The 14,735-nt window shown below is 49.7% G+C and overlaps 1 long non-coding RNA gene across 2 annotated transcripts in view; it reads left to right on the plus strand.

Moving 5' to 3' along the window:
- The window catches only part of LOC121137165, a 32,579-nt gene extending 23,461 nt beyond the window's left edge, over positions 1-9,118 (plus strand). For both annotated transcript variants that reach the window (XR_005874399.1, XR_005874398.1), the window contains exon 4: positions 8,581-9,118. This is a non-coding gene — a long non-coding RNA (uncharacterized LOC121137165). The remainder of the gene's footprint in view (positions 1-8,580) is intronic.
- The last annotated feature ends 5,617 nt before the right edge of the window (positions 9,119-14,735 follow it).

Genomic DNA, 14,735 nt, shown 5'->3' on the forward strand with positions numbered 1-14,735 from the left:
CTCTGGGTTGCTCAGAAACCTGTCTTATACGGTTCAGGCCCACCTGCTTAGGGATGACGCTGCCCATAGTGGACCTTTCTATGTCAATTAGCAATTAAGAAAGTGCTTCACAGACACATGAACAGGCCATTCTGATGCAGGCAATTCTTTAACTGGTTTCCCCCTTTCCTTGGTGTATCCACATGGATAACAAAACTAACAGGACAGATGCTATTCAAGGCAACAATTCTAGGTTCCAAGATCACGGAAGTATGTTTACACACACACACACACACCACAGTGACACTGTGGGCCGCCATATAGACTTTTTAACTTGGTTCATCACTGTAGTGGTTTCATGGTCATATGTGAAGAAATTGCTACAAGTTATAAGTAAAATGTGCTTCCTAGAGAAGTGTGGACTTCGTCAGCATTAAACCATGCCATCCCTGTTTCTAAAAAAAAGAAAGAAAGAGGAAAAAAGGTTTTGAATATTTGCTGCCTTCCCCACAATTCAGATAGCTTTGCCTTCAGTTTGTTCACCTAGACGAAAGTCATATGACAAAGTCACTGTTGAAATAATGTGTCTTCTCAAAAAAACTTCTACATCAACCCACCTTGGCGCTGTCTCATCTAGGGCTGTCTGTGTGTATTGTGGTTAATGTAGACTATGTTTATGGAGTTTGGGGCCCTGGGAACTGGACTCAAATGGAGGGCCCCTTTCTTACTAGTCATTTGTTCCTGGAGATATTTCCCATGACTCTAAAGCCCGATCATGTGTTTGCAGATAGAAACAATAGGAATTAAGGGAACCAGATGGGCTGACTACACTAGAGCCCCACCTGATTCCAGGTGTCTGTGTCTGCTCAGACAATGCTGGTGCCCTGCCCTTGCCCAGGGTGGGAATGTTTCCTTCACTGCCACTCCTGAGTGGGAGCATGTTTCGAATCACTGCAGAATGCAGGCTGGAGCCCACAATGCTTTGTCAGATCACCCACCTGGCCGAATGACTAACATGCAAAGACCCAGGCATGGTGGTGTTCCCATCATCCTCATGCTGGAGAAAGACTCCTGAGGCTCACCAGACAGCCTAGCCTACTTGGTGAGCTCCAGGCCAGTGAGAGCCCTATCTATTTCCTTAGCTGTGACAACAAAGAATTCTTCTATGTGCTCTCCTGGAGGATCCCGAAGGAGGGGAGAACACTACACAGCTGCAGTGATGGCATGAAAAGGGTCCACTCAGCACCCCAAAGCAGCACGGTTGGAGACCAGGAAAACAAACACTATCAACATCCAAGTCACTGATATCAGGCTCCCTGGTCTCTAAGCCTTGTCCCCAGGACCCTTCTGTAGGATGGGTGTGAAGTTCGGTTTTAATTGACACCATCTAGAATCCCCTGGGGAAAGAGTCTCAGTGATTGACTGGTGAGCATGTTCGCAGAGGATTATTTTGATTGTGTTAATTGATATGTGAAGACCTAGCCTACTGTGGGTTTGAGTCTCGGTCTGCAGAAGGGTAGGGAAAGCAGTGGAGTAGAAGTAGCATTCATGCATTTGTTCCTCTGTGCTCCTGACTGTGGCTGTGACATGATGAACTATTATTGTAAGTTCCTGCACCCTGATTTCTCTTCTATGGCAGACTTCAATGTGGGATTGGGAGTTAAAATAACCTTTTCTTCCCTGAGTTGCTTTTTTTGTTGTTGCTATTGGGATATTTTATCACAGCAACAGAAATGAAACCAGGGCAGTGGGCCTCTAGGTGGTCAATGAACAGAAACAGGGTCCCCCACTGCATGACTCCATGGACAGGGATGGGGTCCCCCACTACATGACTCCATGGGCAGGGATGGGTCCCCCAATGCATGACTCCATGGGAGGGATGGGGTCCTCCACTGCATGACTCCATGGGCAGGGATGGAGTCCCCCACTGCATGATTCTTTGATCTGTTGGGTCAGTGTTTACATATCCTCTATTGGAGCGTTGTGCTTGACTTTCCTGAGAAAACACTGTGGAAATCAGTGGACCCATCTAGAATGTTTACAGAGAAGCAGTGTGAAATGTGCTTTGATTATAAAAACATTAAACTGGGCTGGAGAAATGTCTCAGCTGAAAATTCTTGCTACACATGCATGAGGACCTGAGTTCACTCCAGGACCTAGTATCCCAGCCCTAGGTGGTTGTGTGAATTTCACTCACCAGCCAGCCTAGCCTACTTGGTGAGTTCCAGGCTAGTGAGAAATCCTGTTTTAAAACACAAGGTAGATGGCACTGAGGGATAACACTCAAGGCTGACTATGGCTTTACACACACACACACACACACACACACACACACACACACGCATTAAATTCTGCATGGTTGAAATGGCACAGGAAACCTGCCTACTCCAGGAGGGGTGACTTGTTTGTCCTCTGGTCTATCCATCATTCCCACATGCTGCACTGCGAGGATGGGTGAGCTCCAGAAGGCTGGAATCTTTGAGTCTGAGGTACAGTTCTCCAAGCCCCAGTGTCTGAGTGTAGGGATCTAGAAAGGAGACAGCACCATTCCTTACCCAGGTTCCCTCCAACTGAGGCCATCCCATCAAGGAGCAGCAGATGGCAACACGGTCTGCAGCATTCATGGAGTCAGTGCTCACATCATATGGTTGATACAGCAGACTCTGAGTACCCAGTGGAGTCAGGCATGCACCCCCGGGCTGGGCATCACTGAGAAGACAAGGCCACTGCCTGTTGAAGTACCCCCTTTCCACCCAAGGCTGCTCCATGCTGTGCTAACGCTGCTGCCACTTTTAAGCAGCATGCTACTGTTTGGATACAGAGTGTTCCCCAAAGGCCCAAGGGTTAAAGGCTTGGTCCTTAGCCTCTGTCCCTGTTGAGATGGGGTAGAACCTCTGGGAGTTGGGACCTAGTGGGAGGAAGTTACGTCACTGGATGTCATGATAGTCTTTCCTGGGGAGATGTGATGCTTGGTGAACCAATGAGTTTACTGGATTTACTTATAGGGCATGTGTGAAGGGCTACTTCCAGGAGCATGAGCGTTCTCATCACACTGTGAAGTCCTACCCCATCATGGATGACGGCCTCATAGAAGCTGCATCATTTAACCTTTCACTTCCTATAACACTGGCATCTCTCAGGCTCACATGCAGCTGGGGGAGAGGAGAGCCAAGTAATGGCTGCAATCCCAGCTGAGAGTCCTGTGAGCTTCCCTTCCCTTCTTCTGTTAGGAAGTCAATGGCTCCATCACCAAAGCTCCGCCTATTGCTAAATTACTCTACTTAGTTATCATGTCTACTGGGTGAAGGTATCTCTACCGCAAGATGACTGATGAGATGGTCCTATTATCCCCAGAGGCAAAGGCATATTATCCCCAGAGAACCTGACCCTTCTCTGCTTCCTGGCTGCTGTCAAGTGAGCAACTTCTTCCCCTATGCACCCTTGCCATGAAGTACACAGCGTCACCTCAGGCCCAAAGCAAGAGAACCAAGGGACCCTGGATTGAAACTCGTCCTCTTTATAAATTATTTTCTGAACCATTTTGTAACAGTGATGCAAGATGACTAGTACATAACACTATGAAGAGGGGACTTTTTGGGTAAGATAACTGAGACCCAGGGAAGTAAAGGGACTGGCTGAGGCTATCTGTGCCTGCATCTGTGCTGGAATTAATGCCAAACATCCATTCTAACTACAGAACCAATGGATTGGAGACTTGGAAAGGAGAAAGGCAGACCATGCATGGAAGACAGATCAGAGGCCTCATTTGCTTTCTGAAGTTGAAAATTCCAGAAAGTTAAGGTTTGGGGCATGTGAGAGCCAAGCTCTGGAATTTAGGAAGTGGCAATAGGGTTTAGAAAATTCTGGGCAGCAGGCCCTATTGGCAGTAGGGACCTGGTCAAGGAAAAGCAGGAGGGAGACAGATGACCAGGCCCAAGAAGTTCAGCAGCCAAAGGCCTTGTGGGGGCTGGGGTCGCACAGTGCCACTCTTGGATGGTTGACCCACAGGGAGCACATGTCCCATTGACTGGAGTTGCATTTCCGCACTCAGAGTAGAATGGACTTTGGAGGGACTGTGTGATGGCCCTGTTGGTGAAGAGCTTGATTGCCATCCAAGCATGAGGACCTGAGTTTGATGCCCAGAACCCACATGACAAAGCTAAGCAGGGTTGTCTGCTCCTGTAACCCCACCATTGGGAAGCAGAAACGGAGAGAGCACAGGCTACCCCATACAGAGAGCTCCAGATCTGGCAAAAGACCCTGCCTCAGAAAATAAAGTGGTGATTGAGGAATGAAACTGTGTTGGGTTCTGATCTCCACACACATGCACAATGCGTGTACAACTGCATGCACACATATAACCCTACACCCCCCCCCAAACTCAAAATAATCCAAATATCATAGAGAGGTCAGTGAGATGCCTCAACTCACTGAGTAGGCCAGGACATGCCTCCTGCTGACTCGGCACAGACGCCAAGTCCACTGTGTCAGGCTCTGATTCTCGTGTCTCCTGTGAACTGATCTTTGCCTTCCAAACAAACCAAAGCTCCAGCAAGCTGAAGGCACCAAAGCTGCCCCTGGTCCCAGAGGTATTCTCACAGATGTTGCCTAACCCATTGGCCCATTGGCATAAGATCCACAGAGCCAGGTAGAAATCCCTGTGACAGCACACTGGGAAAGTTCAGCTTCTCAAGGGCCAGTGCCTAGTCTGGGCGTGGAATCCCAGTATAGCACCTGCTACCCAGAACAAGCTATGGGGTCAGAAACCTTCCATCTGAGAGAGCAGGGACAAGGGACGGGACTCTAATGAACCTGCCTCCCAATTGCCAAGGGAGTAAGTGGGGGGTGTCACAGAGTTCCCCCGAGGGAGCGCATGGCCAGAGCCTCTGAGAAGCAGATTTGCCTTGTGCCTTTAGAATGGCCTCCAGTGCCTCCCATACCCAGGCCCTGAGGAGCTAGCGAGGTGAATCACTCTCTGTGGTCTGCTCTATATTTCCCCTGCTTCGCTGGCTTTGGGTTTCATGACTCCACCTACTGCCCCACACTGTCTCCTTAGCCTAGTAGGACCTCCTTCCTTCTGTGCCTCTGTCTTCACAGCTCACCCTTCAAGCAAGGTCCTGGTGTTGGAGTCACCTCCTAACACTCACCCCACTTTTAATCTGGACAAAACTAAGAGATGGTCTTAGTGGCAAGGGTGGACATGTGGGTGTGCATGTGTCGACCACGGCCCAGGGCTGGCTTGATGCTGCTTAGCCTGTAACCTGGTTACTTCGCTGGGCTTTCGGCTTGGGCTCTCCATAACTTCCCCATTCTGTGGGCTTCCTTCCTTCCTCCTTCAGGCCCTCTCACCTGGCAGGACTGGTTTTATCCCTGGCCAGGTGGCTTTAACAGGATCAGGATCTGAGCCCAGCTGGGGTCCAGAATGAATCTCTGTCTAGCTGCTCTCCTCTGGATCTCGTGTGTGTGTGTGTGTGTGTGTGTGTGTGTGTGTGTGTGTGTGTGTACACTCAGTTAGGTGAGCAAGGGGTCAGAGGTCAACCTCTGCTGTTGCTCCTCTGGACAATGCCACTTTGTTTTCATGAGACAAGATCTCCCATTGGCCTGGAACTCACCAATTAGGAGAGGCTGGCTGGCCTGTGGGTCCCAGGGATCCACCCACCTCCTTCTTCCCAGAACTGGACATACAAATTTGCACCACCATGCCCAATATTGTTCCCTTTTAATTATGAGTCGGGGGACTGAACTCAGGTCCTTTTGCTTGTGGAACAATCTCTTACTGTTGCTTGCCCTCCCTGCTTCCCTCATTCTGTTCTGGGCCTGGCTGGCAAGAAGAACTATGCTATTCCAGTCCTAGAGCGTGACCTGGATCCCTCACCCTGCCTCATGCCACCAGCTGGACTGTAGGAAAAGATTGTCTTGAGCGCCTTGGTCCTGATAACAGACTCATCTGAGGAGGGTCTCTTCTGAGTTCCTGATGGGCCAAGGAAGGAGTGGGGATGTTTGGAAACCCACATGCCAGGCATGATGCTTGGCCTCTCACCATGGCCGACACCGGCTTCTAGGAAGGGATCACCAACCTCCCACACTGAGAACCCGGCTGTCCCTGACACCGGAGCACCTGTGAAAACGAACTACCTGGAAACGGCATCCATGCCTGGAAAGAGACATCGGTGTGATTTGAACGTGAGATATTCCCAGGTTCCTGCTTTTGAACATTCATCCTTAGATGGCGGCACTGCTTGAGAAGGTTGCGGAGGCAGAGCCTTGCTAGAAGAAGTGGCTCACTGAAGGAGGGCCTCAAGGGTCCAGGGTCTGGCTCACGTCCTGTCTTCTCTCTGTTTCCCGACTGCAGACACCATGTACCCCAAAGCTCCTGCTGCCACGCCTTCCCCACAGTGATGGACGGTCCCTTCAAACCACGAGCCAAAATCGGCCCTCCTTTCGTAGGTTGCTTGTCAGGTGTTTGGTCAGAGCAGTGAGAAGAGCCACGTGCTGTCACCGTGGGCTTTCACTTTGCTCTCAGGGTCAGGTGCTCAGGAGAGCAGACCCAAGGCATGATGGGAGGCACACGGCAACAAAACCCACATTTCCCCACATTTCCTCCAGACGCACCTTGGTCCCTCAGATGCTCACCTCACCTTTAAGGTCACCTGAGTCTCCGTCGTCCCCAGGAACCCTTTCAACATTAGTGGCTCATGAATTCTCAAACCGTTCTAGGCACCGTGCCAGAACCACAGAGAAGTCAAGCTAACTGTCAACACATGAGCCTGGACAGGTGACTCTTTCTCCAAACCCAAGTTTCTCATCAATTGGTGCTGGGAACTACATTTGAATCCTCTGCAAGAGAAGTAGTTGGCCTTCACTGCTGATTCGTCTCACCAGTTGGGTGTCTTTCTTGAGACAGTTACTCTCCTTTGCCTGGTGAATCTTTTTGTTGCTGTTTTCCCCCCCTTTGGTTTTTTTCGAGATGAGATTTTTCTGTGTGGCTTTGGAGGCTGTCCTGGAACTCGGTCTGTAGACCAGGCTATCCTTGAACTCACAGAGATCCGCCTGCCTCTGCCTTCCGAGTGCCGGGATTGAAGGTGTGCACCACCACTGCCCAGTGTCTAGTGAATCTTTTATTTCCCCCCAAATTCAGTTTCCTTTGGTCTCTATAGGCAGCCCCCCCTCCCCACTCTGTCTCCCGCATCCATGTTCGCTCACAGGAATAGAGAATTCAACAAGAGCCTAATAATCACCACCCCCATCACCGTTCCCCAGCATCTATGCTCAGAGGCTTAGACTCTGGGACAAAGTGAACCCAAAGCCGCAGGCTCCTAGGCAGGCTCTGAGGCTAGTTCTCAGTAAATATTGACTCTGCCTTTCCTGTTCATGCAGCGCCTCCCTGAGCAGGCAGGTAAGCAGCTGCCTGTCCAGTGGCCTCCCAAAGACTTTTCGGCCTCCACATGCATCAGGGTTTGCAGAAATGTCCCTACCTGTCTGCAAGGGTTAGGACTAGTGTGAGTGTGTGTATGTGTGCACCTGTGTGTGTGCATGTGTGTCCTAGGGTGACATCCGTCTGCCCGGCTGCTGATGTGACAGCCACCAGGTCCAACTCTGTGGGCAGGCCCCGTTGTGTGGTGATCTCTGGGGACACAAGCTGACATTCCAGAGAATGCCATGCAAGCAGTTTGCCCGGAGGCATCACAGAAGTAAACATGGAAGCAAACACGTGGTATCTTCAGAATGCCGAGGAACAGGTCAAAGCACAAACTGGGGGAACTAATTTGTTTTGAGGACCAAGGATTTGAAGACCCCGGTAGGATTTTCTACATGCCAGGTAGGCAGCACTCTGCCGATGGAGTTATAGTCTAACCCCTGTCCCCTACACAGTGTTTGTCACACAGTTTCAAGCGTTTCTTACTCAGGGCCAGTTCCTAATCCTCAAGACTCCGTCTTGGTGTGTATGTATGTGTGTGTGTGTGTGTGTGTGTGTGTGTGTGTGTGTGTGTGTGTAGGCCAGAGGAATACCTCAGCTATCATTCCTCAGGTACCAGCTATCTTTTACTTTATTTATTTATTTATTTATTTATTGGTTTTACGAGACAGGGTTTCTCTGTGTTGTTTTGGAGGCTGTTGGTCCAGCCCGGCCTCGAACTCAGAGATCCGCCTGCCTCTGCCTCCCGAGTGCTGGGATTAAAGGCGTGCGCCACCATCACCTGGCCTTTATTTTATTTTTTTTTAACATTAGTCACACTGTTGCTCAGTTTTGTTTTGTTTTTTAAGGTTAAAATATGATTATATAATACCCTCTTGTTTCCCTTCAACTCCTCCCGTGCCCCCAACTCCCTTTCTATTCATGGTGTCTTACTCTTTATTATTGTTACATATATATGAGAATGGTACATAAATGAAACCTGCTGCCTCCATTCAGTATTGCTTGTCTGAATATTGTTTTTAGGGTTGGCCACTTGGGATTGGCTGACCATCCAGGAGACTCATCTCTACAGAAGGCTGGCTGTCTCAGCAGTTTTTAATTTCCTGTGGCTCTCCCTCTCGGGGTGGGACCCCTTGTGATTCCCCCTACCAGGCTGGCATGTCTACTGTGTTGTCATTGTGCAGGTCTTGTTAAACAGTTGTACCGAGATTTCCTGGTGCAGCCTCCCAGCCATACATAGAAGATGGTGTCACCAGACTTCCCAGCCATACATAGAAGACAGTGTCACCAGACTTCCCAGCCATACATAGAAGACAGTATCACCAGACTTCCCAGCCATACCTAGAAGACAATGTCACCAGACTTCCCAGCCATACCTAGAAGACAATGTCACCAGACTTCCCAGCCATACCTAGAAGACAATGTCACCAGACTTCCCAGCCATACCTAGAAGACAATGTCACCAGACTTCCCAGCCATACCTAGAAGACAATGTCACCAGACTTCCCAGCCATACCTAGAAGACAATGTCACCAGACTTCCCAGCCATACCTAGAAGACAGTGTCACAGCAGACCTCCTTGTCCTTTGGCTCTTCCGTCCTCAGTGTCCCTGAGCCTTAGGGCAGGGACTGTGTTGCAGATGTGAAACAAGGCCTGGCATCCCGCCTCACTTCCACTAACTGTGGCTTTCTGCAATGGTCTCTGTCTGCTGCTTAATAAATCTGTTTTTTAGATAAGGTCCCTCAATGGTGGAATTCACCAAGTAGACTAGACTGGTTGGATACCAAGTCCCCAGGATCCACTAATCTTTCCTTCCTCAGTACTTGGACTATGCTCTTGCCACCGCAGCATCAGTCCTTCCTTCCTTCCTTCCTTCCTTCCTTCTCTCCCTGTCTGTCTGTCTATCTTGGTTTTTTTGTTTGTTTGCTTGTATTTATTTATTTGACAGGGTTTCTCCGTGTAGCCCTGGCTGTCCTGGAACTGACTTTGAACTCAGAGATCTATCTGCCTCTGCCTTTTGAGTGCTGGGATTAAAGGCATGTGCCACCATGCCCAGCTGCTGCTGCTGCTGCTGCTGCTTCCTCTTCTTCTTCCTCTTCTTTTTCCTCTTCCTCTTCTTCTTCTCCTCCCCCTCTTCCTCTTCTTCTTCTCCTCCCCCTCTTCCTCTTTTTCTTCCTTTTCTTTTTTCCTTTTTAAGCATTTATTTATTTTGTTTTATAAGTAAACATCTAGCCTGAAGGTAAGTATGTGCACCATATGCGTACTCTGGAGTTATAGATGGTTGTGAACCACCATGTGAGTGCTGGGAATTGAATCCAGGTCCTCTGCAAGAGCAAGAAGTGCTCTTACACTGGGCCACTGGTGCAGCCCAACAGTACTTTTTTCATAAGTAGAATGAATACATTGTAAACTTATCATTAGAAGTCTGACATTACATAATATAGTAAAAACATGAGCTAGTAATGGCCATTCACCATCATTGGGAGCTCAATGCACCATGTGTAACTGGATATACGCTGCTTTTACAACTGTGAGTGCAGTAGGTGTGGACACCACCAGCACTCACATGAGTAACGCCCTGTGTGGTAGTGTTGTGAGGGCTATGAGGTCACTAAATAATGGGCATTTCTCAGCTCCATCATCATCTTCTGTGACCAGTGTCACATGTGGCGCCTTGTCATTGGCTGAAAAGTCCTTAGGTGGAGCATGCCTGTGATCTTCCAGGGATGGAGCTACCTGCTTCCATGTGCATCTTACCAGCAGACACATAACTGCTGATGTCTTATGAGGTCACACCCAAGCTGACAGGTGCTGTAGGTTCCATGGGTGTGTTTGGATTGTCTCACTGGCTTTTCCGGTCATGGCTTAGCAGTCCTCCATAACTCATCATCATTTTTTCATTCTCTGTCTCCCTGTCTCTGTCTCTCTGTCTCTGTCTCTCTCTCTGTCTCTGTCTCTCTCTCTCTCTCTGTGTGTGTGTGTGTGTGTGTGTGTGTGTGTGTGTGTGTATGTATCTGTGCATGTGTAGGCCAGGGATCGATGTCAGGTTCTATTGATGAACTCAGAGCTTACTGATTGGCTGGGCTGGGTGTCCAGCAAGCTCTGGGGACCCACCTGTCACCGCTCCTGATCACTGGGGTTACAGATGTGTGACCACACCCAGCTTTTACATGGGTGCCAAGAATCGTAACTCAGGTTCTCACACTTGTGTGGCTCGGGCTTTACCTACTGGGCTGTCTCCCTAGCCTGTCTTTGTATGTCTGCCTGCTCACATGCCTGCAGTCTGCAGGCGCACATATGTGCATGGATGTATATGCATGTGTGTTGTGTGCACATGAACATGCAGACTAGAAGATGATCTCGGATGTCATTCTTCCTGTGCTGTCCACCTTGAGAAGGTCTCCCAGTGACCTGGACATCACTGGTTAGGCTAGGCTGGCTGGCTAATGAACCCCCAAGATCCTCTAGTCTCTGTCTCCCCAGTTCTTGAATTATGGGTGTAGACCACTATGCCTGGACCCCCCCCATGGATTCTGGGGATCGAACTCAAATCCTCATGTTTGTACAATAAGCACTTTACCAACTGAGTCATCGTCCCAGCCCATCTTTCTGTATTTTCTAGAAGTTCCCATATCATTCTATATTATGTCAATTATCTCCCATACTGAGTGGTACAGGAAAGGCAGGATAAATGACTGACAATTTCTCTTTTAAAATAAACTTTTTTCCAAGTGTTCAGAAGATCATTGGTAGGTTTTAAAAATATTATTCATTTTGAGCTGTTTTAATAGTAAAATTTTTGAAAATTTCTATGTAGGTGTGCTTCAGGGATGCGTATGAATGCAAGGGCCTACAGAGCCAGAGGTGTTCGATTCCCCTGAAGCTGGGGTTCCAGGCAGTTGTGAGTCACCCAGCATGGGTGCTGGGAACAAACCTGACTCCTCCTCAGGGCAGTAAGCCCTCTCAACCACTGAGCTGTCTCTCTAGCTCACGACTGCTGGCTTAGCGTTCACCCAAGGACTTAATCTTGATTGCATTTGCAAAAACTTATTTTCAAAGGTAGTCACATTCTGCAGTGGGAATTAGGAGGCCACCAAATCTTTACAGGGAACACAGTTAGCCAACAACGGAATGGTACTGCTGTCTTCAGGGGCAGGTGGGGAGGGCTGTGGCTGAGCAAGGACACTTGGAAGCTCATCTCCTCACCTCCCCTGGCATATGGCCCCTCATTGTTTATTCCTGGTGGCTTTAATGACACCCACAGTTCCTTCAGCGGGTGGTTGTTGAGAGCAAACAAGTTCGCACGAGTGAGTCCTGGGTCTGTAACTGACAGTCCTAAGTGCTGCTGTGAGTGTGACATGAATGGCATCATCACCATAGTCACCTGATGGGACCTAGGGCTGGATGTGATGGCTGTCAGCTTGAAGGCTGCAGTGAATACTGTGGGTCACCCTCCAGAGCCTGCCTTCCTTGGCTTCCTGTATGGAACCTTCCTACCTAGGGATGGGGGGTTTCACGTTGACCACTAAGAGCCTTCTCTATGGGCTGGAGAGATGTAGCAGTGGGTAAAGGCACTTTCCACCAAGCCCGAGGACCCTGAATTTGATCCCTGAGACACACATGATGGGAGGACAGAATTGACCCCCCAAAGTTGTTATCTTACTGCCACACATGTGCTGTGGCACGCATGTGCATGGGACAGCACTTACACACACACACACACACACACACACACACAGAGTGTGCCAGACACTGAGACCAGAACTTTACAGACACTACCCCTTCATGTTCATGATCGCTCAGGGATCTCTGTCTCCATTATCCTCATGGGAAAGGTGCAGCTAGGCAGGCTGGGATAATGGCCCCACAGTTTCTGACCACAGACTTGGTTCTCTTTACTCTTCACCGCTCCCTCCCCCCATCCCCTGAAGAGTACGGAGGTCTCTTGCCCTCCTACCTCCAACTCCCCTAGTTCAATCTGGTAAGCTGAACTGCCTTGGTACAGAGCCCTCCACTGTGCTTGGAAGCTAAGCCTCCAGGACAAATGTGGGCATGCAAAGTGACCTCTTAAGTGCTGTCTTCTGTGACCACTCTCCTCCTTACTCGTGCAGATAGGACCACACATTGAACTTGAAGCCGGAACTCACACATTTAGCTAGTCTAACTAGTCAGCTTGTTCTGGGGATCCCACGCTTCCAGCTCCCACATGCCAGGTTGCAGAAGGTTACCAAGCAGGGCCCAGTTTTTATGTGGGCTCCGGGGATCTGAACTCCAGCCCTCATGCTTGTGTGGCAAGCATGTGGCTTAACCCTCTGAGTCATTTCCCCAGCTCCACACCCACTTCTTCTGATGAACAGCTTACACATCCGTGGCTCAGTTATTGAAACCGGGACGTTGGCCTCAGCACAATGTCATCAACTGATCCACAGCCTAATTTTGCCAGTTTCCTGGCTCACACCCTTTTCCGCTCCGGGATCCAATGCAGGGACCCCCACATCCCTTGCCACTCCTCCACGCCTCTTACTCAACGATCCTTCTTGCTGGAGCCCTCTCTCCAAGGTCATTTCAGCCTTCTTCATCTTCTTCTACCTTGACAGGTGCCAAGAGTCCTGGCAGGCGTTTTCTCTAGAAATGCCTCTCCGTGTGACTCTGTCTTGCATTGCCTCTTATTTAAACTCAGAGCAGATCTTTCAGTAAGAAAGAGTCAGCGAGACGGTTCAGTGGCTGAGGTTGCTGGTCATCACATACTGAAAGCAATCTCTCGGACCCACTTGGTGGGAGGAGAGCACTGGCCCCTGAAAGTTGTCCTCTGACCTTCACACATGCGCTGTGGTACATGCGCCCGGTCGTATACGTGTGCACACACAGATGAAACAAATACGTTTAAAAAATTTTAAAGGAACCCATAGAAGGGAGGCCTGTCCTGATCAGTGGGTCCTATCAGGAGGGTTCTCAAGGTCACTTTCATGCTGTTGTCAGGGCGAGTGAACCGCAGCAGCCAAGAGTAAGAGACCTGGTTAAAATGTAGCCAAGAGCTATCATACCCACACTTCAGGAAGACGGGTGTGCACGTATGTGTTTGATCGTTGTGTATCTGAGGTGCAGTGAGCAGGTCCCCAGCCCGGTAGTTGGTGGAGAAACAGAGATGAGGGGACAGAGGCAGTGGACAGGGCAGCCAAGGAGAAGCCCCTGCAGTGGGACACCAAGCAGGGCTCAGGTGGGACTTTCCTGGGGAGGCGTGCACGAATGCCTAGTCACCTCAGACAGGGCACTAATGACAGACTGAAGAAATGATCCCACCCAAGTCTAGCTTAGCGAGTCTGAGCTTACCGTGTGTGGTTACCTATGGGAGTGTGGTCAACTCAGGCAAAGGCAGCTGCATCCCAGAAAACCCACCACAGCTGTGGTGGTGGTCATAGGAGCTGGACCACTGGCCTCCATCACAGCATTTATTACTGCTCTATAACCCAGGGAGGGGCCGCGAAGAGCTTGCCACTTCCAGAGGCTTCCAGAGCTTTTACATTTCCTTTACTTCCAGGGTCTTGTGAGTTCGCTTAGCTTTCTGAGCCTTAGGTGTCTCCTTCCACACTCCTGGGGGCAGGGGTGGGTGGGAGGACCCTGATAGACATGAGGTTGCTTTTTGATTCAGAGGCAATAGCTACACAGCACCAGGTGAAGGCAGGTACTGGCCCTGTGATGCATCTGGCCCAGGGAGCCAGGCTAGCAAAGCTTTGGAGTGAAGCCTGAGTCAGATGCCCTAAGGCCACAATCTGTATCCACCTGGGCCTGTAAACTAAGGCTGGAGACAAGGTGGGTTTTGTAATTGTACAGGTCTTGCTCTGGTACTCCAGTGGGGAAAGCTATGAGTCCTCTCCACTGGGCACTGTTCACAGGGAAATGAAGCAAAGCTGGGGTGCAGACCTGGGTCTGCACAGGCCAGAAGATTCCCCTTCAGCAATTCACTAACCCAGGCTGTTGTGGAGGCAGGGGAGAAAATGGCAGCATGTATTAGAATAATAGGTGTATGTGTGTGCACGCACACATGTGTTCATGAATGTGTGTGTGTAGGCCAGAGGCCTCAATAACTTTCTACCTTATTTTTTGAGACAGGCTCTTACTAGACCCAAAGAACACTGACTTGGGCATCCTGGCTGCCCAGTAAGCACTGGTAATCCTCCTGCTTCTGCCTCCTTGGTGCTAGAATTACTAGCATGTGTTTCTCTGGGGAAACAAACTCAGATAATCCTGCTTGCATTGCAAACCCTTTCCTAACTGAGTCATCTCCTCAGATTATAACACACATGTTTGATGAAGTTTTCCCGTTGCCCCTCAGCCCTG

The sequence above is a fragment of the Mesocricetus auratus genome, unplaced genomic scaffold (genome assembly GCF_017639785.1).
Source record: "Mesocricetus auratus isolate SY011 unplaced genomic scaffold, BCM_Maur_2.0 Super-Scaffold_100676, whole genome shotgun sequence".
NCBI classification, from domain to species: Eukaryota; Metazoa; Chordata; class Mammalia; order Rodentia; family Cricetidae; genus Mesocricetus; species Mesocricetus auratus.